Source organism: Nannospalax galili, unplaced genomic scaffold (genome assembly GCF_000622305.1).
Source record: "Nannospalax galili isolate Female #2095 unplaced genomic scaffold, S.galili_v1.0 scaffold896, whole genome shotgun sequence".
Lineage (NCBI taxonomy): Eukaryota > Metazoa > Chordata > Mammalia > Rodentia > Spalacidae > Nannospalax > Nannospalax galili.
Genome location: NW_008338110.1, coordinates 343,197 through 363,273, shown reverse-complemented (window position 1 = coordinate 363,273; position 20,077 = coordinate 343,197). Strand labels below are relative to the sequence as shown.

At 37.2% G+C, this 20,077-nt stretch overlaps 1 pseudogene; it reads left to right on the top strand.

Annotated features, from left to right (window-relative positions):
• Nucleotides 1–1,265, top strand: part of LOC115070330 — a 36,597-nt pseudogene extending 35,332 nt beyond the window's left edge.
• Nucleotides 1,266–20,077: the final 18,812 nt, after the last annotated feature.

The window sequence follows — 20,077 nt, the reverse complement described above, 5'->3', positions numbered from 1 at the left end:
AAGACTGGTAAGAGCAAGACATGATGATTATGGGTTTGAGAACAGCTTGGGACACATAATGTGTTCAAGGACAGATGAACTGTTCAGCAAGACTTTATCTTCCAGAAAACAAAACAAAAGCAACCATCATCAAGCAACACATTTCAAATAGAAATATTAAAAAAAAACTTCCCAAAAACAAACACCAAGAAAACACACACAGAGACTCATTTATGTATAGTTTCTCAATGTTTTGGACAACCCTTGTAATTGCAGTGCTCAGGAGTCTGGGGAAAGAAAATTGCATGAACCATGACTTCAAATCTATCAAAGCCAATATAGTGATAGCTAATATTAAAAATTACAAACAAACAATACATATATATATCATCATACATATATGTATGCATGTATGTATCTACTTATCTATTGAAAAATTGATCAGTGCACTTCAAAATGATGTTATTAATTATTTTTATTTTCTGATCATTCTGATTTTGAAGGTGTCAGTAATATAAAATCACAAAATCTAACCCTTGTCTCAGAATTCAATTTCATGGGATTCTCTTAGGACCCAGAACTTCAGCCCATCCTGTTGTAATGTTTCTGTCCATGTACCTGATTACAATACATATCATCTTGACTGTCAGCACTGACTCTGACCCCCACACCCACATGCACTTCTTCCTCTCTGCTCTGTCCTGGGCTGACACTGGCTTCATCTCTACCACCGTTCCAAAGTTGATTCTGAACATAAAAATTCAGAGCACAGTCATCTCCTATACAGGATGCCTCACCCAGATGTCTCTTTTTGTCATTTTTGGATGTATAGATGTCATGCTTCTGACTATGATGGCCTATGACCAATTTGTGGCAATCTGCCATCCCTTGAATTTCTCAGTTATCATGAATACTCACTTCTGTGTTGTTTTAGTTCTTGTGTCTTTTTTCTTTAGCTTTGTGGAAACCCAGTTGCATCTTTTGATTGCATTACAGATGAGGAATTTCAAGATGTGGAAATTGATCCTTTCTTCTGTGATCCATCTCAGGTCTTCTCCAACAGTGGGTCTCATCTGTTGGTGGTTTGCTTATTTGGGGGAGCAGAGACTGGAGTATATGTTGGAATGACTATATCAGATTGATCTAGAAACAATGCTGTGTCCTCAATGATATACACCGTTGTCACCCATATCCTGAATCCCTTCTTCTACAGCCTGAGTAACAGGGACATGAAAAGTGCCTTCAGAAGGCACTGCAGAATCAGGATTTATGACATTCATTTCTAATATACTTTTGAAAATGCATTAAGTTGGGTGGGGACAGTGAGGGGAGGTGTGGATAGTGGAGGTTATACAAATACAATCAAACTATATTGCATGAAAATTACAAAAAAAATCAATGAAAAATGAAATCAAGAATAAAATTAATATGTATGTAACATATATACCTTTCACTATGTTTCATAATACACTGGTACTGATCAGGTTTGAGGAGGAAAGAATGGGACTTATACTAAATGGTTATAGATTCCACTATGAATGATGAGAAATTTCTAGAGATTGATAATAATAATGGTCACTAAACTGAAGTGCAAATTTATGAGTAGCTAGAATTTTAATGTTCATATATAAGTATATGTATTTATGTGCGCAGTCACTGCATATGGGCACATGTCAGAGAACAATTGTCAGGAGTCAGTTCTTTCCTTTTACAACCCAACCAGTCCCCTGTCCTCCTGCAGGTCATCATTCCCCTCCCCAAATATTCTTCCTTCTGTTCTCTTATCACATGTTTAGTTGCCTTTTTAGGTTCCCAGAAAAATGGAGATAAAGTCTACAGATTGTCCACACCCAGCAACCACACCATGCACACTTTCTTTATCAACATGCCCCTGAAGAATTGTGCTTTTGTGATAATTTATGGCCTAACTGACATGTCTGTTACATAAGCTTATGATTTACATTAGGGTTTGATCATTGTATTACACATCCCATGTGTTTGGGTAAACATGGGATACACCACCATTTCAGTATCATGGAGAATATTTTCTTTCTTGCAAAAATCTGTAATCTATCAATTTGCCCTTCCCTTTCTCAGTTTCTGATAACCACTTTTTAAAATATATGCAGAGTTTTCAAAAATTTCACATGGTTGGAATCACAATATGAAGATTTTTGGATTGGCTTCTTTTACATTGTAATATGCAAGTAAGTTTCCTTCATTAATTTTCATGTCTTCATAGTAATTTTACTTAATACTAATTAAAAATCCAGCCTGTAGAGGTGATATAATTTATTCACCTCCTGAAGAGCATTGCTATAAATACTATGTGCAGGGCTTTGTGTGGATGTAAATTTCCATGCAGTAAATTTCCATACATATTTGATTTTGTGCAAAATCAAATCATCTTTCAAATGATTGTAATACTGCATCTACAGCAGCAATGGTGAGAGCTCCCATTATTTGTGGCCTTCCTAGAATTCATCTCACAGGTATTTAGGATTATAGCCAGTTCAATAAATGAAAAGGCACAGTGCTAGACATTTTCTGATCTGCAAAGAAATTGGTCCTCTGAGATGCCAGCAGACAGAGGTGGTATTTGGGAGAAAATGAAAAAAATAATTGAAGAAGTAATCAATGTCTTGGTCAATGCAGGACTGAGGGATAAATGCCATCTTTTCCTTTTGTGCCTAATTGCTTCATTTCTTTGCTTGTAACATCGATGTCAAGATTATAAAACATAAGTGAAAGCAAGGTGTGGTCCCACCAGAGGCCCATGTCCAGCATCAGTCTGGTAACTAAAAGAGGAGGGCAGGAGTCTGAGGCTATACTCCCTTTCATTTTGAGACCTTAGCTCAAAAAGCAAAGAAAAAAATTCAATTGAGGAAATAAAATAAATAAATGCCCAACATGTTAGCATGTGTTTTAGAAGTAGAAAGAACCTTGGTGAGGAAACAAGCCCCTGTGCTGCTGCCTGTTGCCTAAGGTCATGGAGTCAAACCTGAATGACAGTCTTTCCATCACGCCTTCTGTTTTGTATTGAAGTCTAATAAAAATGTCCTCTTTTTCTTACTTACTTTTCTTACTTGTTTGATTAATGTATTTTAAAGCTACAGGTTTTGGATCATTCATGGTTGATGTCTTCACTGCATGTTTCATCATTAAAGAAAGGTGCAAAAATCCCCCAACCTAACCAGTCGCTGCATTTTCCCCTTTTCCATTTACTCACAGTTACAGGACAGAACAGTGAGTGGATCCAGTTTTTTCTGCTATTGGAGACTAGATGGAAATCATTGGACAGATCACAGAAAATATAGAGAAACAACAATTCAGCATGGATCCCTTTGGGCCTAGCTACAGAGTCTTCTTGAAGCTGGGCACATGCTTGTAATCATCCCACTCAGTCTCAAAAGGAGACAATAGGTCAACCTTGACTTAATTCCTATCAGAAAAATGGAGTTTTAAATCTTTCTCAGATGTGTCTGTGGTTCCAACTAATGGACCTTTTGTTTAAAACTTTGTGATGGCTGAGAAACAATAGTCAGTGAAATGGACTCAGAATCTGACATTTTGATTTTGAATCTTGTGCTACTAAATGTTTCTATGACATGGGAGTCCTTTTTAGTGTCTCTGATACTCAGCATTGTCATCAGACGTCATTTCTAGCTGAGACAATGACATTGAGTAAGATTATACAAGAATGGTTGCTTCCTTGGAATTAATTGTACATTGCATATTAAATGGGGAAAATAAGATGTAGCTGTTATTACTAAATATAATGAGAAGGTTGGTTGGCATGTCATTTAGGCAAATACCCTGTAACCTGAAATATATCTTTTCCTGTTTCCGGTTGGCACAATTTTTTAAGACTGCTGATGTTTATTTTGTTTCATAATATTTCTAATCCACAATTTTAACATTTGCACTTAAAAATATATCAATGTTTTCACAATGGTCGAATTGCTCTTTTTTTTAAAAAGAAACATTTATTAAGTTGTAGTACAACTTTGAGATTTCTTTTTTATTTTTATTGATTTTTTGTGAATTTCATACATTATTTTTTGATCTATCAAGTAAAATTTTTTCTGCAAATCCCTTTGTTGTGGGTCCCTCTACGGGAGCCTGGTTAACATACCCAGGATCATATCCTTAAAGAAAATGGACTCTTCCTCTCCCAGCAGCTCTTGATTGCCAATAGTTCGACAGCTATGATTAGGCCTTCTTCCCTCCCCACTTCCCCACTTCTGTCCTGGAATTCTGTCTGGTTTGAGCTTACATGGGTATTATACATGCTGTCACCATTAAAACAACATGCAGTAATGTCATGTTTGTGTTCATTTATGTTATTGATTGTGTTCATTTAATTAAAACACATTCATTAAACTTCACAGTTGACTCTTAACTATATGTGTTATTTATTATAGAATTTCTGAACGAAAAAAACATCCACAAAGAATGAATATTAGGTCATGAAGCTATTAAACTCCTAGGGAATACCTGACACATTGTGATGTACTTTTTGAGAAAAAAATATTTTATTTAATATTTTTTAATTATATTGTGTATTGAGGGTATGGATTGCATGGATGTAAGTGCACCTGTATCTTGTAATGCCCACAGAGGTCAAAAGAGGGTGTCAGATTCTCTGGAACTGGAGTTAGTACTGTTGTTACCCACCATGTGGGTGGTGGGAATTCAACCCAGGACCTCTGCAAGAGAAGTCAGTGCTCTTTACCACTGGGAAATCTCTACAGTCCCAAAGTGTTTGATAATTACAATAATCTTTCAAAATAAGGACTGCTATTACATAGGTTTGTTTATTTTTTTTTAAAGTAGACTTCATTTCACTTTGAGAGTGGATTTCTTATATCTCGTGTTCATGGTCTTTCTACATCATTCAGCTAAATGTACAGAAAGCAGAAATGGAGGGAATGAGGGAAGCAACAATGAGAGTGTCTTAGCACATGAAGTTTTTACAAAAAAAGAAATGTAGTAGATGTATGGATCATGTCAAATATGAATACTTTTGTAGTAGATACATGAATTAAAATACTCATATTATTGGATATCTATTGATTCTAGTCTATATGAGTATTTCCTCATACTCACTGTTTTTTTCCAAATGGTGTCCAAACAATACAGAATTATAGAGTATAACACATATCCATGACTTCCAATTAATGTCTCTCAGAGGATTCAGAAATAAGCCCAGCCTCTTTGGGCTATTCCTGTCCATGTACCTAGTGGCAGTTCTTGGGAATCTAATTATCATCCTTGTGACCCCCATTTCGACAACCCCATGTACTTCTTCTTCTGAAAGCTGTCATTTTCTGACATCTACTTCATCTCTATCACTGTCACAGTGATGATTGTGAGCAACCAACCTCGCAGCAGTAAGACCTCCTATGCGGGCTGCCTCACTCAGATGTCTCCTTTTACAATTTTTGTACCGTGCGGATGACATGCTTCTAAAAGTGATGGCTTATAATTGATTTTTAGCCATCAATCACCCTCTGAACTACCTAGTACTCATGACCCCTTACCTCTGCACCATTTTAGTTATGGATTCAGACTAGTCTTTTGGACTCCCAGGAACAGAATTTGATTGCTTTGAACATCACATGCTTAAAGAATGTGGAAATCTCCAATTTCTTCTGTGATTCTTCTCAAGTTCTTAGTCTTACCTGTTGTGACACCATCTCTAACAGCATTGCCAAGTATGTTCTTGGTGCAATATATGGACTTTTCCCCATCTCTTGGAGCCTATTTCCTTATATTCCTACATCAGGCATCAAATATAAAACCTTTGCCACCTGTGGCTCTCACATTTAATTTATTTGCTTATTATATGGAGCAGGTGCTGGTGTGTACTTTGTTTCTGCACTCTCACATTCTACTAAACAAGGGATGGAGGCTCACTTATTTACACTGTGATCTCAACTCTTCTCTCTTCATCTTCAGCTTGAGGAAAAAGTACATTAAAATCTCCCTGGACAGATTATGAAGTCAAAACTTACTCATGGAATCTAGGTGGAATTTATGTTGAGAAATGCATTGGAATTCAACATTGTATCATGTAATCCTGTATTCTGACAAATTTAATATTTTTCTTTCAATGAGATTAAGTTTCCATCATGTTTTATGGTAGTAAGCACTGACAAGGAGCTACCTATGGGGGAGTTAGAGAACTGGGTACAAATATTCCAATTGGGAGGTGAAAACCTCTTGAGATGGACCATGACAATTATAAAACAGTGTGCATGCAGTAATGCCTGTGAGGTGGGAACTTGACAGTCATAAAAAATGTAAATTTTCAAGTAAAAATGTTGCAGAAATAATCTTGGAAATAAAAATATTATTTTTACAATGTTTGTTATTTAGTTAACGATATTTACAATAGACTTGACAGACACATACCCTTCAATTTTACTAGCTTTTCCCTTTGCAATACAATATTCAGATATTTTGGTACCAATTTAATATTTCTTCATGCACGTTATAGGAGTATTGGATAACCAACAACTGAGAAATTGATATATATGCATGTATTATGTATTAATGATATTTATTCTAAATATAAATTCATTCTAAAAAAGATAAAAAAGACAAGTTAGAAAACATTTGATTTTTATGGTCTATGAAAAAAAAGACATAACTTCTCAGCAAAACACATCTGTGTAGATACATATATTTGTAACATTGAAAGTAAACATTTTGATACTATGTCACTTTAGCAATATAATAGCAGTAGGTTCATCCCTGGGGCCTATGAGATCTGAAATAATTGATCCTTGGTCAAATTTATACTATCAGGCATACATGTCCTCCTGAGGAGCAGGCCTTAAAGCCAACTGAAAGTGATTGGTTACTTTGAGAGCATTAAAGTCACTATTGCATCCATGGGTGTATCTTGACCTGTGGAATTTAATCGTAATTCAGTGGGGGCAGTAACACTACAGATGTTTGAAAAAGGCATATGGAAACTTAATATTTTATGAGATTTATAGAAACACACACATATGTTTAATTGAACTCTACACAAAAGTTATAAAAAAAAAAAAACCCACGCTGGTTATGGACTACTTATCCTTGGGTTGTAGGCCAGGGCTGTTCCAGAGACCTTTCAAACAATGTAGGCTATTGTCATTGCTATATTGCCCACCAGAACTAAATGGAAAAATTCTGTTGCTGAAGGCAATAAACACTTTGGTCACAGGACATGGAGAAATCAAGTTGGTACTAACTAGGAAGATTCTGCCAGACCTGCTAGCATTCATAATACTAGAAAGTGCTATATATGCTCCCAGGCAGAAAGTGATCTATATTCTTAATCAGCTGCCCTTTGAATTCATACCTCTATAACCATAGATTAGTGCAGCTCTCAAACCATATAAATGCAAAAACTCAGAAGTAGCTAAAATGCACAAAATGAGTGTCTATAGCATGCTCACCTACAAATGATAAAACTATATCACACACCTGCAAGGTTCAGAGACCATCACAGAAGAGGGAGTAGAAAGATTGTAAGAGCCAGAGGTCATGGAAGACTGAGAACAACACAGAGTTTCAGATATGACAGGATCTCCATACTCATGAACTCACAACAGCTGTTTTTATCTGTATATGATCTGCACAAGATCTAGCCAGTCAATATTGAGTAGAAAGGGATTCATGATCCCACCCCTAAGTGAGAAACTATTGACAGTTGACGATTTCTGGGGAAAGAATACTCAGTTTTCTTTAATGGTGTGGCCCCAGTAGGTCAATTATGCGCCAGTGGATGTCCCTATGAGTTATTGATTAAGGAGGTCCCAGAGATAGCTAAAGCAACACAGGCTATTGGCATTGTTCTTGGTTGCCCACCATAACTAGATACTAAGATCCTATTGCTAAACACAGTTTGGATTTAGGACATAGAGAAATCAACATCTACTAACCAGGGATACTCCTTGCCTGTAGGCTAGCTATGTAGGTGATATGAAGCCGGTGAGGGAACAAAAGACATCAAAGGTCTTCCTCAACACTTGAGCCTGCATGGAGCATTACCAATGCCTGAATAAAACAGCCTGACACTTAAGTTAGTTTTTAGGGGTGGACCAAAACTCAGAGGGCATCTGTTCCCTAAGATGTCTTTTGAAACTCTGCCCTGGAATTTGGTCATAGAACTGTATTTGAAACAGAGGGAGAACTCCCAATCTCCATCTATGATGTCAGTATTACTCTATTACTAACACCACGTAAAGACAAAACAAAACAGAAAACTACTGGCATATATCCTTAATGAACACAGTTGCAAAAGTTCTCAACAAAATACTCAAAAATTACATATGGAAACACATCAAAGAGATCATCTCCCATAACCATTCAGCTTTCCTCCATAAATGCATGAATGGTTCAATGTACATAAGTCAATAAACATAATAAATTGTATAAATGGACTTAAAGACAGAAGTTACATGTACATGATCATCTCAATAGATGCATAAAAGGCCTTTGACAAAATCCAACAAACATTCACTGGAATAATTCATCATGATTAAGGCTATATACAACAAGCTTACAGCCAACATCATTCTAAAGGGAGAAAAATGGAAACATTCCTATTAATTTCAGGAGCCAGACAAGGATGTCCATCATCCCTACTCCTTTTAAATATAGTGCTTAAAAATCTTGTGAGAGCAAAAAGACAAGAAAAGAAAATTACAGGAGTACTAATGGGAAAAATTAGAGGTCAAATTATTACTATTTGCAGATGATATGATATTATAAGAGGTCCAAAGAATTCCACCAGAATACTGTTAGAAATGATTAATACTTTCAGTAAAGTGGCAGGTTACAAAATGAACTTACAAAAATCAATAGCCTTTCTATATACCAGTAACAAGCAACCAGAAAATCCATTCAGGAAGCCCTCCCATTCAGAATAACCTCAAAAAACATAAGATATTTGAGAATAATCCTAACCAAAGACCTTAAAGATCTATACAATGAAAATTTTAAATATTTAAAGAAAGAGTTAGAGGAAGACACTAGGAGATAGAAAGATCTACTGTGCTCATGGATTTGTAGAATTAATATTGTAAAAATAATCATCTGCCAAAAGCAGTTTATAGATTCAGTGCAATGCAATCAAAACACCCATGACATTCTTCAAAGAGCTAGAAAAATCATCCTAAATTTTGTGTGGAAGCACAAAAATCTCGGCTAGCCAAAAAAATATTGGACAAAAAAGACAATGCTGGTAGTATCACCAACTGAACCGTCTCATCAGCTCCCTGAGAACATAAGCGTTGGTCTAGTTTATCTTCAGTTGCCATGAAAATAGTTTCTGAACAGCAACAACTTTGCAAGGAAAGTGTTTTTTTTTATTACATATCCCAGGTCATAGTTCATCACTGAGAGAGCCCAACGTAGGAACTCAGGGCAGGAACCTGGAGGCAGGAGATGAAGCACAGTCCATGGAGGAACTGTGCTTACTGGCTTGTGCCCCTGAACACTGCTCAATCTGCTTTCTTATACAAAAATAGGACAACATGCTCAGGGGTGGCACCACCCACTGTGGACTGGGCCCTCCCACATCAATCAACAAGCAAGAAAATATCTCACCGACATGGCCACAGGTCTGTCCAATTGAGGCTCCCTAGGCCCAGGTGTGTCAAATTGACAAGTAAAGTTATCCACCACAAGGAGCAAGTGGGCCCTGTAGAGAGTTTCTAGCAAAGCAGCCTAATTTAAATTCCCATGGTATCCCATTTAATCTATATAATTGGAAAATGCGTCACAATCAAACACAGGCAGTTGGATACAATATTCATTTAGCAAAATAATATTAGTTTCTCTCTTAGGGTCTATGACCTCCCGAGTCACAGATTTGTATACTACAAGGCATGAGTTCCATCCTCTGCAGCATGCCTTAAATCCAACAACAGAGTGGTTGGTGAGCCTTGTTGCATCCATGTCACTGTTGCCTGAATGGGCCTATCTTGCAGGCTGTTCAGGATTCACATTTTGGTAAGATTTTCTGACCCAGGCCAGCCCAGCCCCCAACTTCCTGAGGCTAGCATCTTTCCTGGAGTGATGCAAACCTTAGGAGAAAGCCTGAAAGCATCTGATCCTCGTCTGACTTGGGCCTCTGTGGAAACTCCTGAGCAGCGGATGAAACCCATCTGGCACCCCAATATAAAATCAAAGGAGAGAACATGAAGCCTAGAAAAACCAGATTTTCATGCCAACAAGTAAACCACAAGGGCACTTAAAGTTTACAAAAAGTGGCAGACCTAAATTCAACAAAGGAAGGCTTGAGTCTCACACAAGAACTACAAAATACAAAAGAAATTCATATGTCCATGTCAAAGGAAAAAAAATTCATGAAAAACCCAAATAATATGTCCCCACCAAGTACCCAACAGTCCTGTAGAAGAGTACAAAGAGAACCCCCCTTGAGATAACACAGGACATGGAACTCAAAAGAACAATTATAAACAGGAGAGAGCCTCACCAATAGGACAAATGAAATGGAAAAGAGAATATCAAGACTGGAAGACAAAGTGGACGAACTAGACCACTCAAGCAAAGATCATGAAAAATTTAAGAAAACACAAGAATGGAATTGCAGGAATTGTGTGACACCATAAAACACCAAAGTTACAAATCATAGGAATACAGGAAGAAGAATCTCAAGATAATGGTATGGACCACATCTTCAACAGAAACATAGAAGAAAATTTCCCAAAATTAAAGAAAGACATGCCCATACAAATACACAAAGCATATAGAACACCAAATAGACAGGACCAGAAAAGGAACTCTCCACAGCACATCATAAGAAAAACACTAACGTTCAGAACAAAGAGACAATACTGAAAGCTGCAAAAGAGAAAACAATAAGTCACATATAAAGGAAAAATCACAGGATTACAGCTGACTTTTCAGTGCCAACTATCAAAGCCAGAAGAGCTTGTACCAAAGTATTCCCAGTTCTAAATGACCACAGTTACCAAGCCATATTACTTTACCCAGCCAAAATGTCTATCATAGCTGAAGGGGAAAGAAAAATCATCCATGGCATAAACAGGCAGAAAGAATTCATGTCTACAAATCCAGCACTTCAGAAAGTTCTTGAAGCAATACAAAGTGCTGAAGAAGGGAACAACTATACACAAAGGGTGGCAGAATGAAATTCAATGAAGGTATAACTGTGGAAATGCACAGATATATCAAGAATGTGAACAGAAATAAAAATTACAGTATTCAATACACATCTTTCATTAATAACTTTAAATATAGATGGATTGAACTCCACAGTCAAAAGACACAGACTATGTGACTGGATTAAGAAACAAAAGCCATCTTTTTGTTGTCTGCAAGAAACTCATCTCACTTTCAAGGACAGGTGCTACCTTAAGGTAAAAGGATGGAAAAAATATGTCAACCGAATGGTGCTATGAAAAAGCAGGCATTGCAATTTTAATATCTGACAAAATAGATTTTAAACTAAATCTATTCAGAAGACATAAAGAGGGCCACTTCATTCTGATGAAAGGAACAATAAACCAATAAGATATTACAATCATAAACATATATTCACCAAACTCTGATCCACCCAACTTCATAAAAACAGTACTACAGGACTTTAAGACCCAGATTAATCCTAACTCATTAATGATAGGGGACTTCAATACCCCCACTATCTCCATTATATAGGTGAACAGGACAGATAGTTAACAGAGAGACATCTGAATTAAACAATACCATATATCAAATGGACCTAACATATATCTACAGAGTATTCCACCCAAACATCAAAGGATATACTTTCTATTCAGCACCCCGTGGAACCTTCTCCAATATCAAGCATACACTGGGGCACAAAGCAAACCTCAAGAAATACAAAAAGATTGAAATAATTCCATATATTCTATCAGACCACAATGCAATAACGCTTAAAATTAACACTGGAAGAAGCCCTAGTAACCACATGAGCACATGGAGACTAAACAATACACTCCTGAATGATGAATGGGTCAAAAGAGAAATTAAGAAAGAAATAAAAGTACTCTGAGATTTAAATGAAAAGGATGATACAACATAAGAAAGCCTCTGGGACATGCTGAATGCTGTCTTTAGATGGAAATTCATACTCTAAGTGCCTACATTAAAAAATCGGAAAGAACATAAATAAATGACTTAACATTGCAACTCAACACACTTGAAAAGAAACAACAACTGAAACCCAAACCCTACAGACAAGAAATAACAAAAATCACAGCAGAAATTAAGGAAACTGAAACAAAGAAGACAATATAAAGAATCAACGAATCCAAGAGCTGGTTCTTTGAAGAGATAAACAAGATTGACAGACCGTTAGCCCAGTCAACCAAAAGAAAGAAAGAGCACCTCCAAACCAACAAAATCAGAGATGAAAAGGGAAACAGCTCAACAAACATAAAAAGATCCAGAACATTATAATGAAATACTTTGAAAACATATATGCTACTAAATTTGAAAACCTAAAAGAAATAGATGGCTTTCTAAAGACATGGGAACTACCAACACTAAACCAAGAAGAGATTAACAGCTTAAACAGATCCATAACACAAACAGAAATTGAAACAGTAATACTCAACTTCCATCTAAAAAAAGCCCGGGACCAGATGAATGCATAGAAGAATTCTACCAGACACTTAAAGAAGATCTACATCCAATACTACTGAATTTATTCAAAAAGTTAGAAATGGATGGAGAACTTCCAACTTATTTCTAAGAAGCCAGCATCACTCTAATACCAAAGCCAGGTAAAGGTACAACCAAAAAAGACAACTATAGACTCTAATCCTTAATGAACACAGATGCAAAAATTCTCAAAAAAATACTTGCAAGCCGCATAAAGACACACATCAAAAAGATCATCCACGATGATCCAGTCGGCTTTATTCCAGAGATGCAGGGATTGTTCAATACAAGTCAATAAACATCATAAATCATATAAATGGGCTCAAAGACAAGAACCACACGGTCATCTCAATAGATACATAGAAGGTCTTTGACAAAATTCAAAATGCATTTATGTTCAAAGTCATAGAGGGAACTGGACTGGAGGGAACACACCTCAACATAATTAAAGCCATATATAACAAAACCACAGCCAACATCATTCTAAATGGAGAAAAACTGGAAGCATTCCCGTTGAAATCAGGAACCATACAAGGCTGATAACTATCTCCACCCTTTTTTAATGTAGTGCTTGAAATGTGTGCAAAAGCAATAAGACAAGAGAAATTAAGGAGTAATAATTGGAAAAGAAGAGATCAAATTATCCCTTTTGCAGATCATATTTTATCTAAGAGATGCCAAAAATTCCACCAGGAAACTCTTGGAAATTATTAACATGTTCACTAATGTGGCAGTTTATAAAATTATTCTACGAAAGTCTGTAGTCTTTTTATTGGCCAATAACAAGCACTCAGAGAAAGAATACATGGAAACATTCCCTTTCACAAAAGTTGCCAAAAAGATAATATATCTCAGAATACACCTTAGTAAAGACGTTAGAAACCTCTACAATGAAAAATTTAAATCTACAAAGAGATTGAGGAAGACATAAAAAGATGGAAGGACCTCCCATGGATGCTCATAGATTGGAAGAATTAATGCTGTGAAAATGACCATCCTACCAAAAGCCATTTATAGATTCAATACAATGCCAACCAAAATCCCCATGACATTTTTCAGAGAAATGGAAAAAACCACCCTAAGATTCATGCTCCAATAAGGCCAGGCATTCATGCTTGGAGGCACTTTCCAGATAAGTCAGGCAGGAAGCCCCTGCAGAGAAAGGAGTCTACCTTCACAGCAGGGTTCCCCAACATCTCCCCATGTTTTATTTTATATTGAATCACAAGATTCAAGAGCCAACCGGCTACTTTATATGGGATCTTTTTCCCCTAGCTGCCTAGCCAATTTCTATCTCCTATTCTTATCTTACCACCCATCTGAAGAGGCTTACCCAAATTGCCAATAGGGAATTGGAACGCAGACTGCTCTGGCTTCTTCCATGCTGAACAGGGACACAGGGTGAAGCAATTCTGGTACTCCCTTCAGTGGGTCTATCTAAAATACTCCCAAATTGCATAACTCTTAACTATAGGGAGAAAAGGAAGGTGCTTGGCTGGTGCTTGGGATATGTGGAGGAAAAGTAAAGGTAAGAGTAAAGGCAAGAGTAGTTAGTATTACAATTTCTAGGCAGGGAACCAGAAAATGTCCAAGTTAAAGTCCATTGCAATTTCTTGATGATGGCTCCCAAAAGCATCCAGCTAACAGGTTTCTCCTCATTTTCATTTTGCCTATTAAAGCTGGACTGATGATTGATGAATTCAGGATTTGGTGTCAGGTACTTTGATAACTGTTGGAGTGGCTAGAAACAGCTCCCTCTTAAATTGCCTCTAGACAGGGAGAGAAAACAAATTTAGCCATCATTTTAGAACACCAGCGAGTTGTTTCCCTCAGCTGAAGGTGGGCACTACAGTATTGTAGACAAAGATTTAAAGTCCTACACCTGAGTAGCACTCTCCTATTAGGAACAAACTCACCAATGAGAAATAATTGTCTAAAATATATCTTATAAGAACTCAAGTCTAATGTCTGGGATGTGTAATCCCTTGGACTCTTAAAGAAATACACTGATGACTTTAATCCTTAGTTATACTTTCCTTTTGGGTGTTTAAGGCCACACAGTTGGCTCAAATAAACAAATATATTATTAATTTTCAGGTCATATGAGGATCTGTTCCTCAAGGGTCACATGGGCTTGGGAGGGGATCCTCTGGCTCCTCAAGCTTTTCTTTACCAGTTCCATCTACTTGAAGATAATCAAGAGGTCCTGCTTGATCTGGGCTTTGCTTGGAAGCATAGAGAAAATGTACCCACTGTGTTGACCCTCCTCTTTGCAGACGGGACACTGATTCAAGTCCATCTTCTGGGGTCTCCATGGCCTCCCTGAACAAGAGGACAGGTGGCTCATCAAAGTTGCAGGACATTCCTTTGAGAGATGCTCCATAGCCCCTGAAAGTTGTTTGACCTTGGAAAAAGGAATAAAAAATTGTCCCTTTAAGTCCCTCTGATCAGATTAGATAGGCCTCAAAGTTTGGTTATTAAACACCCAAGAAGGTTAGTTACACCAATCAGGTACTTTTAATTACCATGTGTTATGTATACAGAGCTTGGGCAAAACCCAGACATTTTAAAATAAACCTTGATGAGACATCCTTAAACTAGTTGACTAAGCTATGACCTTAGAAATTTTAAGATCTTTTTTTCATGCTTGATAAATCGTAACAAACCTACATAGACCTACATCACTTGCTTAGACTTTCTAATTTTTAACAAAATACCTCCATTCCTGTCTCCTTCTAACATCTTTTACTTTACCATTCTCTTTCTTAATAACCATGAGACATAATATTAAATAAAATTTTCATATGTTGTGAGAATTCTTTTCTGGGGATAATAAGCAATGTTTTTCCACTTTTTAGGTTGTCCTATCAAACCAATGTTTGATTACATTTAAGTTTTTCTGGGGAACAAATGAGTTTATTGAGCTTAGTTGCAGAGATGTTTGAGGGGTTGCTGAGGTATATGAGTGACCTGAGAATATTTACACTGGAAAGCCTTAACCCAGCATGGATCAAGCCTTCTCTTCCTAGCCTTCCCCAGATAATACACTTTAGTCCTCTCCGAACCCAGGGTATCATGTATGATTAGGGCCAAATTACATACAGTTGGTTGGGAAGAGCAGCTAGATACTCAGCTGAGGGTCCAATGACCCTGTTTAGCCCTCCTCCTTTGATTAGATACTTATGTCCACAAGTCCAATTTTGATGACCTTTTGTTAGTGGACACAGCTGAAGTCATGAAGATGGTAGTTGTTTGACTCAGAAGAAAGTAGTGTGTAGCATCATGTCATTAAAAGAACATGGAACCTAAATTATATACATAAGATAATGTAATGAATTAATATCACCATGTACACACTGTGTTTTATGAGTTTCCAGGTAAAACTTATAAAAAAGATAAAACAGTTAAAAATCTTTTACCTTATGTAGTTTAGAGAGTGGTCTACCAAAACTTTGCTTTAGGTGGAAAAAAGCAATTGGTACATAGTTAAACATTACTGAATTGATATTTATAACCTCCAGCATAATCAGTTCATGAAAACTGTGCTATAACCCTGTTTACACCATCAAATTATTAAAATTTAAAATTTTTAATAACAAAATATAAACAAGTCTATAAACAAATTTACCAAACAATTAATATTTTACCTCACATATATAGAGATGAACAATTATCTTAAATATATTATTATATTGTATGAACTTTGAGATGTTCTTGCAACCCTTGAAGCAGGTTTTAAACAACCAAGTCTACTTTAAAGGTTTAGAGATGTTTTACACAGACTTGGAAAATGTTTATTCTATATAAAACATATCTAATCACAAAGATAAATTGCACCCTGGAGCAGAAGCAATCATTCCTTTAAAATTAATTTATATTTTTAATAGGAACCATGTTGTAATTTAACAGTTTTAGTTTACAAGAGAACTTGCATGTCAATTTGATATCTAGTAATTATTTAATAATTGTTTTACTAGTATTAAATATAAATCTATACATTCACAACAGGTTCATTCAGTAAATATTGTGGTTAGACACAATGTCACAACAAACCAGTTTCAAAACCAAGACCTATTAACTTGACAAATTTTTTGATCAGATGTATATGAAAGAAACTCTTAAAAAGCAGCAGTACTTTACATGTACTTCCATATACATACACACACACACATAAACACATACATTCATATATATACATATATATGTGTATATATATGAGACACTCATCTAAAAATGACTGTGTTGGACAAAGCCATACACACTGATGAGATGGATGGAATGAAGCAATTGATTCATATTTAAGCATTATCAAATTGATGATTAGAGCCTTTGACATAATCAATTAAGGAAAACTGTGATGTTTTAGTTACTGACTGAGGAATTATAGGCAGAAGAGCTCTCTTTTATAAAAGATCTATCCTGTTGTTTATTAGGCAGTTAAATTTATGTTTGTATTTACCATACACTTTACATTAGTCTTTGTTAGTGACTTTATTCAATATTGTGACCAAGTAGAGAATTCCATTAACTACTTTTACTATAGACAGTAATACCCTCTGTTGAAATTAGTTTACACCTTAGCTGTTTTTAATTGTACAGTATATTTACTTTTAGGCTGTTTTGTTGTTCTCCTTCTCTTGTCACAGGGTCAGGGGGCTAGCCTGAGCTTGGAGAAGTTTTGGAGAACATATCTTGATATAATAGGCTTGAGTCTGAAGTAGGAGGGCCAATTCCATCTCCAGAGTCAGCATCTCAGTGAGCTCAAACAGCATATGACAATTTACCAATATAATTAATACAGAAAGGCATTTGTTTTTCTTTAGCCTAAACGGTTTTAAAATTGTTTATCCATATTTTACTTTTAAACAAAGGCAAGACTGTTAACTCACATGGTAAATTCCTTTGAAGAGGGCTTTCAATCTGGATTGGAAAAAACATTTTATAGTTTATCATACATGATCTTGGATTAAGTACCCATGACCTGGGGAATAAGAAACACAGAAAACAATAGTACCTAAAAGAAAATGTAAATAGAGAACATCATAATACTCCTTTTTTCTTAGTCTATCTATATCATTGTAACTAGAAGTTACCCAGGGAATGATGTGGCAGGGACAAAAGCAAGCATACAGCAACTGAGCATCAGAGAGGGAAAGACACTATTTCAGAGAAAAACAGGCTTAGAATCACAATGCAGAAAAGGGGAGCGATTGGGACCAGTGGAGTCCGCATCTTAAGTCTCCCATCCAAGTATGCTATCCCTTTTAACCTCTCATTGCTGTAACTATGTGTTGGGAGTAGCTTGTCTCCAATGGGCTGCAGTAGTCCCTGAGGTGGGAGAAAAGGCCATGACCCATGCTGTGCGTGTGCGCCCTTGGTGAGAGCCAACCACCATCTGGGTGCGTTCAGCACTAAGGCATTTCCCCACAAGAGGCAGCCCACAGGGTTGCAGAGGACTAAGCGGGACAGTCTTCTTGGGAGAGGCCTTCCCTAAGAATAAGTTGACAGAAAAAAATGGCTTTTAAAATCTTTTTTCCCTTCATCTATGGGGCAAGCCGCCTTAAATTCTTTAAGTGCTCTGCAACCACCCGCACTCTAAATCCTTTGGTTTTGTTTATGTTATGGGGCAGGCCAATTTAAATTGCCACCCAAACATTTCACTTTGATCCTGAGTGCCTGTTTAGTTTTGAGCCTGAGTGCTGTTTTCTCCTGTGGCAAGTCAATTTAAATTCTCACCTAACATGTTTAGCTTGAGCCTGAGTGCCTGGAGGGTGAGATAACAAAACAGATAAGGAAGTTTGTTATCTTAGAAGTTGAATGCAATGCTTGTGTGAAAATCCCTGCATGATAGAACGTTGGGGATTCTATGTTTTTGGGGGTGTCATTCAAGATAGAAAAGAAAAGGGGGTGAAATGCCGATACATAGGGGAACATTCCCAGGACTTGAAGGCCTTGGGGGATTCTGCCCTAGTCTATACTGCAAGCCTCGAAGACTCAGACAAAAAGTAAAAGAAGGAAAGAGGAGAGACTGCTGATCCTCAAGAGTGGGATGGCCAAGGCAAAGCTGCCACTACCATATTGGAGAGAGGGGTACTCATAAACTTGATGCATTCCAGGAGCCTCACGTTCAGGGACCAGCTATGGGTCTCTCCCTCCCCTCATGGGCCATTGGCCACTGACCCATGAAAACAATGGGAGCAGAAGCAACAAATGGGATCAGGACAGCCAGTGAGTACAACAGAAAAGACCTTCTGGGGAGGCAGATTCAGTGATACAGCTCCATTTATTCAGTGGGGGTCAGGGGAAAATATAGTGTGGAGGAAGCAGCCAAAGCTTCAGCTGATAGGTGTGCATAGTATGCTTTATTTACAGGTGGAAGGGGGATCCTATCATCTGGCTATAGAGCAATGCCTAATTATCATATAGAAAAAAACTGGGGGCAGTTTTATTGCAGATAACTAAGCAAAAGGTCATGTTCCAAATAAGGCCAAGTATCCATGCTTGAAGGTACTTTCCAGATAAGTCAGGCAGGAAGCCCCTGCAGAGAAAGGAGTCGACCTTAACAGCAGGGTTCCCCAATATAGGTCTAGGAAAGGTTTATATAAGAACAACTGGTCTTTGCCCAAGCTTTATGTACATGGGACATGATAATTGAAAGTACCTGATTGGTGGAACTAACCTTGGATGTTTAACAGACATACTTGGAGACCTATACTAATTGGTTCAGAGGGACATGAAGGACAGTTTTTGCTCCTTGCCCTCCTAGGTTGATTAGTTCCATAGGACTATGAGCTGCTCTCAAAATGTCTTGTAACCGTGGTGAGTCACCTGTCCTCTTGATAAAGGAGGCCAGGAAGACCCCACGAGATGGATTCGAACCAGCGTCCAGTCTACAAAGAGGAGGGTCAACACAGAGGAAAAATTTCCTTCATGTTTCCAAGCAAAGCCAGCCACGGTAGAGTAGAGCCTTTGACTCATCTTCACATAGACAGAACTGGCAAAAGAAAGGAGCCAGGGGCTCCTCCAAAGCCCATGTGACCCATGAGGAAGAGATCCTCAAATGACCTTATGAGTAAAAATAAATTGGTTTATCTGGGACAACTCTATGGCCTAAAATACCAAAAGGAAAGTATAACCAAAGATTAAATGGGACAATATAATTTTTTAAGAGTCCATGTGTATAGCTAAAGGCTACATAACAAGAAACAATGCCAGGTAGGAGATACCTTCTTTTGAGTTGTTGGCCAGGGTGGCCCAAGAGACTTCCAGATAGTAACCCAGCATAGAACTTGGAAAATTAACAGCAGATCCCAATCTTATCTAAAGGAATATTGACAACTCTTTGCTGCTAGATGAGGAACAGCTAACTTTCCTAAAACAAGGAACTCTGGATAGGCTGACTAGATTCACCAGATGGACAAGTATT